General features: G+C 46.4%; 1 long non-coding RNA gene across 2 annotated transcripts; it reads left to right on the top strand.

The window, feature by feature from the left end:
• Positions 1–6,552: 6,552 nt before the first annotated feature.
• Positions 6,553–9,992, top strand: LOC127301013 (uncharacterized). Of its 2 annotated transcripts, XR_011748952.1 has the most exons (3): positions 6,553–7,740; positions 8,386–8,459; positions 9,757–9,992. It is a non-coding gene; the product is annotated as an uncharacterized lncRNA (long non-coding RNA). The 2 variants fall into 2 exon arrangements; XR_011748951.1 differs by lacking the exon at positions 6,553–7,740 and having other exon boundaries at positions 7,997–8,459.
• The last annotated feature ends 205 nt before the right edge of the window (positions 9,993–10,197 follow it).

Here is a 10,197-nt window from a genome sequence, read left to right on the forward strand (position 1 = left end):
TATAAGACTCTACACCATCTTCCTTGTTGTTCAAACTCAAAACTAGAAATTATCTAGACCTTAGAGAAACCAAATATGCAAACCAAATTTTAGCATGCTCTATGTATCTCTTCATTAATGGGTGCAAAGCATATGATGCAAGAGCTTAATCATGAGCACAACAATTGCCAAGTATCACATTACCCAAGACATTTATAGCAATTACTACATGTATCATTTTCCAATTCCAACCATATAACAATTTAACGAAGGAGAAACTTCGCCATGAATACTATGAGTAGAAACCAAGGACATACTTGTCCATATGCTACAGCGGAGCGTGTCTCTCTCCCATAAAGTGAATGCTAGGATCCATTTTATTCAAACAAAACAAAAAAACAAAAACAAACCGACGCTCCAAGAAAAAGCACATAAGATGTGATGGAATAAAAATATAGTTTCAGGGGAGGAACCTGATAATGTTGTCGATGAAGAAGGGGATGCCTTGGGCATCCCCAAACTTAGACGCTTGAGTCTTCTTAGAATATGCAGGGGTGAACCACCGGGTGCATCCCCAAGCTTAGAGCTTTCACTCTCCTTGATCATGTTGCATCATACTCCTCTCTTGATCCTTGAAAACTTCCTCCACACCAAACTCGAAACAACTCATTAGAGGGTTAGTGCACAATATAAATTGACATATTCAGAGGTGACACAATCATTCTTAACACTTCTGGACATTGCATAATGCTACTGGATATTAATGGATCAAAGAAATTCATCCAACATAGCGAAAGAGGCAATGCGAAATAAAAGGCAGAATCTGTCAAAACAGAACAGTTCGTATTGACGAATTTTAAAATGGCACCAGACTTGCTCAAATGAAAATGCTCAAATTGAATGAAAGTTGCGTACATATCTGAGGATCATGCACGTAAATTGGCTTAATTTTCTGAGCTACCTACAGGGAGGTGGACTCAGATTCGTGACAGCAAAGAAATCTGGAACTGCGCAGTAATCCAAATCTAGTACTTACTTTTCTATCAACGGCTTAACTTGGCACAACAAAACACAAAACTAAGATAAGGAGAGGTTGCTACAGTAGTAAACAACTTCCAAGACACAAATATAAAACAAAGTACTGTAGTAAAATAACACATGGGTTATCTCCCAAGAAGTTCTTTCTTTATAGCCATTAAGATGGGCTCAGCAGTTTTAATGATGCACTCGCAAGGAATAGTATTTGAAGCAAAAGAGAGCATCAAGAGGCAAATTCAAAACACATTTAAGTCTAAAATGCTTCCTATGCATAGGAATCTTGTAAATAAACAAGTTCATGAAGAGCAAAGTAACAAGCATAGGAAGATAAAACAAGTGTAGCTTCAAAAATTTCAGCACATAGAGAGGTGTTTTAGTAACATGAAAATTTCTACAACCATATTTTCCTCTCTCATAATAATTTTCAGTAGCATCATGAGCAAACTCAACAATGTAACTATCACATAAAGCATTCTTATCATGAGTCTCATGCATAAAATTATTACTCTCCACGTAAGCATAATCAATTTTATTGGTTGTAGTGGGAGCAAATTCAACAAAGTGGCTATCATCATATATAGGAGGCATATTGTAATCATAAAATAAAATTTTCTCCTCAATGCTTGGGGGACTAAAAAGATCATGCTCATCAGAGCCAGCTTCCCCAAGCTTAGAATTTTCCATAGCATTAGCAACAATGGTGTTCAAAGCATCCATAGTAATAACATTTCCATTAGCATGCATATAAAGTTCCATGGGTTTTTTAATTCTCTCTTCAAACACATCATGTCCTAATTCGAGATAAAGTTCATAAAGATCTCTCATATTTTTGTTGTTTTCCATTATGCTTAACTAGTGAAATAAAAACATGGATGATATTAAGTAAAGTAAAACAAGTAACTAATTTTTTTGTGTTTTTGATATAGAGTGCAAGACAGTAAAGTTAAACTAGCAACTAATTTTTTTGTATTTTGATTTAGTGCAGCAAACAAAGTAGTAAATAAAACTAAGCAAGACAAAAACAAAGTAAAGAGATTGAGAAGTGGAGACTCCCCTTGCAGCGTGTCTTGATCTCCCCGGCAACGGCGCCAGAAATTTGTTGCTGGCGCAAAGTTGACGTGGGAGTTAGAGATCCTTGTGATGTAACTTTTCTTCAGGTCCCCGGCAACGGCGCCAGAAATTTGCTTGATGCGTGTGGTTGGCACGTCCGTTGGGAACCCCAAGAGGAAGGTGTGATGCGCACAGCGGCAAGTTTCCCTTAGTAAGAAACCAAGGTTTAATCGGACCAGTAGGAGTCAAGAAGCACGTTGAAGGTTGATGGCGGCGGGATGTAGTGCGGCGCAACACCAGGGATTCCGGCGCCAACGTGGAACCTGCACAACACAACCAAAGTACTTTGCCCCAACGAAACAGTGAGGTTGTCAATCTCACCGGCTTGCTGTAACAAAGAGTTAACCGTATTGTGTGGAAGATGATTGTTTGCAGAAAACAGTAGAACAAGTATTGCAGTAGATTGTATTTCAGTAAAGAGAATTGGACCGGGGTCCACAGTTCACTAGAGGTGTCTCTCCCATAAGACGAACAGCATGTTGGGTGAACAAATTACAGTTGGGCAATTGACAAATAAAGAGAGCATGACCATGCACATACATATCATGATGAGTATAGTGAGATTTAATTGGGCATTACGACAAAGTACATAGACCGTCATCCAACTGCATCTATGCCTAAAAAGTCCACCTTCAGGTTATCATCCGAACCCCCTCCAGTATTAAGTTGCTAACAACAGACAATTGCATTAAGTATGGTGCGTAATGTAACTAGTGACTACATCCTTGAACATAGCACTAATGTTTTATCCCTAGTGGCAACAACACAACACAACCTTAGAACTTTCTGTCACTGTCCCAGGTGTCAATGCAGGCATGAACCCACTATCGAGCATAAGTACTCCCTCTTGGAGTTACAAGCATCTACTTGGCCAGAGCATCTACTAGTAACGGAAAGCATGCAAGATCATAAACAACACATAGATATAACTTTGATAATCAACATAACAAGTATTCTCTATTCATCGGATCCCAACAAACGCAACATATAGAATTACAGATAGATGATCTTGATCATGTTAGGCAGCTCACAAGATCCGACAATGATAGCACAATGGGGAGAAGACAACCATCTAGCTACTGCTATGGACCCATAGTCCAGGGGTAGACTACTCACACATCACACCGGAGGCGACCATGGCGGCGTAGAGTCCTCCGGGAGATGATTCCCCTCTCCGGCAGGGTGCCGGAGGCGATCTCCTGGATCCCCCGAGATGGGATCGGCGGCGGCGGCGTCTCTGGAAGGTTTTCCGTATCGTGGTTCTCGGTACTGGGGGTTTCGTCACGGAGACTTTTTATAGGCGGAAGGGCAGGTCAAGAGGCGGCACGGGGGCCCCACACCACAGGGCCGCGCGGCCAAGGGGGGGGCCGCGCCGCCCTAGGGTGTGGCCCCTCCGTGGCCCCGCTTCGTCTCTCCGTCGGACTTCTGGAAGCTTCGTGAGAAAATAGGCCCCCTGGGCTTTGATTTCGTCCAATTCCGAGAATATTTCCTTACTAGGATTTCTGAAACCAAAAACAAGCAGAACAAAGAATCGGCACTTCGGCATCTTGTTAATAGGTTAGTTCCAGAAAATGCACGAATATGACATAAAGTGTGCATAAAACATGTAGATAACATCAATAATGTGGCATGGAACATAAGAAATTATCGATACGTCGGAGACGTATCAGCAGCGCACAAGCAATAAAAACCAATAGAGACACTCTACAACTTTCGTCTAATCAGAGAAGGTGAGAGAACGCATAAGCTAACAGTTCTATACTCTGCAAGCATAACACAACCGATGCGTTACCCCCTCGCAAGGAAGTACTTACAAAGGCATTCACACGGTGGACAAGTTTTAACCAGTTATTATTTAAGTTGTTCTATCTTACTATGCAAGTTATTAGTAGTGAAACAACAGGTGTAAGTTGTCTATGGTCGAGTCTTACAGCTCCAAGTCGTCCATAACCGCGGACGCGGCTTATCGATAAGATTGTAACCCTGCAGGGGTGCCCAAATGTGCCCACACGCACGATCAACCCAGTTACGACAGGTGGATATCACGACACGCACTCGATCTCCTTCACGACAACAATGTCCAGGAAGCCACCTAACTAGGTTAACCCGTCTCGGAGCCCGATCGAAACTCCGACGCGGACCTAGCTGTTGCGAGGATGGCTAAGAAGGATCATAGCCCACTAGAGGATGACCTCTTAACAATATGTGCCGCACCTACGGACGTGCAAGAGACAACGGGGATACAAGGCACGCATGGCTTCCCCAAAAGTAATATCATATCATCTGACCACAAAGAAACATGCTTGCACGTCCGGGAGAAACAAACAAACTTTCAAACTAATTGTGGCCACTAGACAAAGCTGTAGATTCCGGAAGTGGTCGAGGGGAGACCCGGTAAGCATACCCACGTGTGGTTAGAGCGCTCAGTCTCGGAACAGATAACAAGAACTCGGGGTCCTAAGATATTTAGGAAACACAAGTGAGCCGTCACAAAACGATCAGCTGACCCACCGATGCCTCCGCTAAACAATTATCAACAACTAGAGTAACCATGATTCTTCCCAACATATAACCCGATAAGATAGCAGTAACGGTAACGAGATAAAATAGCACTAGCATGCACTACGACTCGCAAGGGCAGACTCAATAACCAAACAATAGCCATAGGAGGTGGTGGTGGCAATATGGGCTGCTTGAGGTAACAAGTGGAAAGGACACGTGACAAGTACGCAACTTAAGGATAGCATAAGGGAGAAAACAAAATAAAATAGGTGAGCGACTCCTGCAGGGGCATGAGTATAGGGGAAATGCTTGCCTGTTAAAGCTTGCCGAGGGACATCCGGAGAACTTGTCGTATCTCACCACACCACTTCACGATCCTATCCGGGAAGAAGCAAATGCTGGAACACACAACGTATGCAAATCTTACTACTATGGATAAAGAAGAATCAACATGATCAAGATGATATGCATGACTTGGCAAACATGATGCGGCGATGCAACTTATCCAAATTAGTCGGAGTCGGAACCCCGAACAAACAAATTATGTTGGAGTTGCATTTTCTACCGACAAGTTAAGTGTTGATTAGCATGGCAGTAGCATGTCAAGGGTGAGCTACTTCAGTATTAAACGGAGGGGGGAAAACCATAGTCGGTATCCGAAATACTCTGCATATATGTTAGGTGATCATGCATAACTATCACGGTTCGACTTGATGCGAGATGCAAACAGATGTATGGATGGCATATTCATGTTCCTTGTGTTTTTCTGATCAATTTTCATATAGAAAACATTTTCATATGAATTACCATTTAAAAGTTATTAACATATTAGTTTTTCTTATTTAAATTGGTAAAATAGGATTAATTTAAATGGGAAAAGGACCCGAAAACAATTTACAGAAAGGGGGAAGGACCCCGGGTTTGTTTCATAAACAGGCAGGGGGTTTTGTTTAAAAGCGATAGCAGCAAGGACCGCGGGTTGATGGAAATAGAAGTGCAGGGCCTAACTGAAAAACGGATAGATCTGGATCTGGCGGGGGGGGGGGGGGGGGGTTCTCACCGTGGCGGGGTCTAGCCCGAGGGGCTGATGGGTGGGGTCCGGAGATGACGTGGCCGCCATGCTGGCGAACCTTCCGCGGATGCACGCCAGGTGCTCGATGTCGGGCGCGTTCCAGGAAGAGGTGGTCACCGCGGGTCGGCGGCGAGCGCGCGGGCGTTGCAGACGAATCCAGGAAGCGAGAGGAGGCGAAACCGGCGCGCCTAGGTGGCGCAGACCAATAGAGGGTAGCGCCAGGGCTGGGACCCACCAGAGCGTTACCGACGGCGAGTTCCTGCGGAGGATGCGGTCGGCTCAACGACGATAGAGCAAACCAGGAAGCGAAGAAGAAGGGGAGGATGTCTGGGAGGTGTGCCGGGGTACCAGGAGGCTCGATGAGGTGCCGATGGCGCCGGAGGAAGGCGGAGATGGCCGAATTCGGTGGATTTTGCCGCCGGTGCTGAGGAGGAAACAAGGTCACCGGCGTCAATTCGAGGCGTCCCTGGTCGATTGCTTGCAGGAGGTGGTAGAGGACGACGAGGCGCTCCGTTTGGTGGCGGTGGCACAGTGAGGGTGTGACGGCGATGGCGGGGCGCCGTGGAGGAGCTCACGGTGGCCATGGAGTTTTTCACAGAGAAGGAGAAGGCGAGAGGAAAAGGGAGGACGGCGGCAGGAGAAGAAAAGATGGGCGCGTCTCGGGTTTGTTACAGAGAGATAAAGAGGAGGGGGAGCAGGTGGCCGCGGTGTGGGTGCGGTGGTGACGGAAGCGAGCACGAGAGGTGTAACGGCCCAGGGTAGCACCCCCTATTAGATTTGCTTGTTGTTTTTCCTTTATGCATCATCATGGCATATGCATCCTATCATCCATGTTTTTAATAAATAAATTTATTTTATAAACTCAAACTATTTTGTGTCTTCCCTCTCATATGGTTTATAAAATAAACCTCCCCTTCTCCTTCTTTTAACAAACCCTAAAATAAAACTATTTATATTTTGTTATAAACCTTTCGCTCTTATTATGTCTTATCTCCAACCTGTATTCAAATTCAAACTCTTGTTGGTGTTGGTTCAAAACAGGTTTCTAAAATAAAATAAAGGAGAAAAGTTTTTAAAAGAAAGGAAACCTAGTCTAACCCTGGGCCTTCTCTCTTCCCCTCTAGCCCTTTTTCTTCCTAACCGGCGGCCCACCTCCCTCCTTCTTTTCGGCCAGCAAGCCCAGCCCACCTCTCCTCTTCCCTAGCCCGTACCCCTTCGGAGAGATACCTTTCCACCTCTGTCGTCTTCCTTCACGCACGCAAGGAGCGTGACCCCCTTCCCTATCGCTGTCCACAACCGAGCTCAACCACCACGCCACCTGCTCCCCCCTCCTTTATCTCTTGCCTGGACAGCACCTCCCTTCTCCTCTTGGCACACGCCTCTATCCTCATCCCCTTTTTCTTCCTCTCCAAGGGAACGAGTGGAGAGGGTTTCTTCCCCATGGCAACTGTGAGCACTTCACCATCGCCTGGCCAGCTTCGGCCACCCCTCGCCGTCCCAAGGCCACCATCAGATGCGCCTCGACGCCGCACACCTCCTCCTGCAAGCAATCGGGACGGGAGGCCCTCAGTCGAGCGGGCGCTCGCCGTTCCCCAACCTCGGTCACCGCGCTTCTCCTTCGAATCCGGCGCCATCCTCCTCCCTCTGCCTCCGCTGTCAACTCGACCAGCTTCCTGGTAACATTGCGCGCGTCCTGGATCCCTTCTCCTCCTCCCTCCCTTCCTGTTTCGTTTTCTCACCAAGTCGCCGACCGCTTTCGCCGCAGACCCTCGCCGCCGTCGCGCCTCCGACGACCTCCCCTGGGCGGCGCCGCCACTCCCTGGTTCCCGATGACAAGGCGCGTCGTTTGCAACCGGTCTCGCTTCCTGGGCTGCCCTGGAACGCCCACGCTCATCCGTGCTGGCCCGCAGTGGTCACCGTCGCCCCGCGCGCAAGCCTGCCGTCGAGCACGTTCCGTTCAGCCGCAGATGGTTGGCCTCAGCGCACCACGTCATCCACCCGGACCCACCCGTCAGCGACTCTGGCTAGCAACCAGCGCGGTGAGGAAAACCTTCCCAGATCCAGATCCAATTCCTATTTGCAAATCGCCCCCTGCATGTTTACCCTGCTGAACCCGCCGTCCCTGGCCTGGCTGTTTTCAGCATAAAACCCCTGCACGTTTTGAAATCAACCCGGGGTCCTTCCCCCTTTCGAAAATTATATCTGTGCCCTTTTCTATTTAAAATAAAATCTGTTTTCTATATTTAAATACTAAAAACTAATCTGCTAATAACTTTTAATTGGTAACTCCAAATTAAAAGTGTTATATATGAAATTTGATCAGAAAAACATGAGGAACATGAATATGCCATCCATATGCCTGTTTGCATCTCGCATCATGTCGCGCGTTGATAGTTCGTGCACCTCACCTCACATATATGCGGAGTGTTTCGGATATCCACCTAAGGTTTTCCCGCTCCGTTTAACTTTGAAGTAGCTCATCCTTGCCATGCTATGCCATGCTATCCAACCCTTAAATTTGCCGGTAGAAATGCAACTCCAAACCTAATTTGATTGTCCGGGATTCCGATCCTGCTTAATCCAGATAAGTGCATCGCATCATATCTGCCATGCCATGCATGCATATCTTGATCATGCCGATTCTCTTTCCGTAGTAGTAAGATTGCATACGTTGTGTGTTCCAGCAATTGCTTCTTCCCGGATAGGATCGCGAAGTGGTGATGTGAGATACGACAAGTTCTTCTGCAGCTTTCCACAGGCGAGCCCTCTCTCTTCACCTATTTACTCTCTCCCTCGCATTGCTATCCTTATGTTGCGCTTCTTTATCGAGTCACGTGTCCTATTCCACTTGTTTACCATAATAATCCTATATGTATCATTCCTTACCCATCGCCGTTGCTTGATGTTTGAGCCTTGCAAGTCATAGGCGTGTTTAGGCTCTGTTGTTTATCTCGATCTGTTATCGGGATATGTTGGGTTGTTGGGAGGTTGTCACATGCTATATTAGTTTGTTGGAGATACACATGCTTTACTTAATGGTTAACAACTAAAATTGTAAGCAGAGGCATCTGTGAGCCCCTTTGCGAAAGCATCGGAACTTTGACTTGCTAATGTCCCCTAGGACCCGAGTTCTTGTTATCTGTTCCGAGATTGAGCGCTCTACCCATGCGTGGGACGATTATTGGGACCCCCCCTCACCCATTACCTTTTCTCAAGTCAGTTGAAAAGGGGGCCACAACCTTGGTTTTATTTGGCGCATTTATGTTTATATACTGTTGCCTTCGGGTGTTTACTTCCTGTTGCCTTCGGGTGTTTATATTATGTACTGTACCCCGCGGAACGTTTAGCGAAGCGTGTGGTTTGCACGCCTAGCCGTTAACGCAAACCCTGAGTCCGCTTCGGAGTACGGCCGGACTTCGTTACGGGTAGCTTAGTCGGGTGGCCCCCCTAGACTTTCTTGTTGAACTGGGAACGGTCTTGTTGTGAGACATCCACCTGTCGTAAGTGGGTCGAGCATGCGTATGGTTACATTTGGGCAACCCCTGCAGGGTGTACATCTTATCGATAAGCCGTGTCTGCGGTTATGGATGACTTGGAATTGTATAGCTTGATCATAGAACAACTTACACCTTATACTTGTTGTTAATAATCTGATAATAACTTGCGTAGTAATATAGCATTACTACAACCGATACCTAATAAAACTTGTCCACCGTTGAGTGCCTTTTACATTGCCTCTTCACAATTGTTGGAGGGGATATGTGTAATCGGCTGGGTTATGTTTGTGTAGTATTTATCTGTTACCTTGTGCGCTCTCTTATCTTATCTGATTAGACGGATGTTGTAGCGTGTCTCTATTGGTTATAGTTTTGCTGCCGCTAAACCTACCATATAGCCCCCGGCGATATATATATTATACTCGCCCAGCGAGCATAGCCATTTCTAGTCTCGCTAAGTACGTGCCGGAGTTCGTTCCTTGGTACTTACTCTCGCCTTTTCCCCTTTCTCTTTTGCTTCCTCCCTCTTGTCGGCAACCGATGGCCCAACTTTGACAGGTACAAGATGACGACGTTAGCAAGGTTACCCTTCCGGCTTGGCCTGGGCAGGGTTATGGACGCCACTGGTTATCTTCAGGACTCTTAGTCCAATTTGTATCTTGTCCGTACTCGGACGTATTCGCTCTTCTGTATGATTTGGATCTTTGTATTGTATATTTGTATCTTGACTCGTTGGAGTCGTTGTTGTAATATATGTATCTTGTGGGCTCTATTGTAATCCTGTTGTAATGTTACCGCTCGTGTTAATTCCTCTGGCATCACGTGTGTGATTCGTCGCGCACGTCGTGTCGGAGGGCGTCTCTGAATCGATATCATGCGGATTTCGGCGGGATCGCTGGAATCCTCATGGTACCGCTTCCGGGGCGTCACAAGTTGGTATCAGAGCTCAGGTTGCGGTACCCCACTAGTCCGGCCTGTAGGATAACCTTGCCAACGGTC

The sequence above is a fragment of the Lolium perenne genome, chromosome 7 (genome assembly GCF_019359855.2).
Source record: "Lolium perenne isolate Kyuss_39 chromosome 7, Kyuss_2.0, whole genome shotgun sequence".
NCBI classification, from domain to species: domain Eukaryota; kingdom Viridiplantae; phylum Streptophyta; class Magnoliopsida; order Poales; family Poaceae; genus Lolium; species Lolium perenne.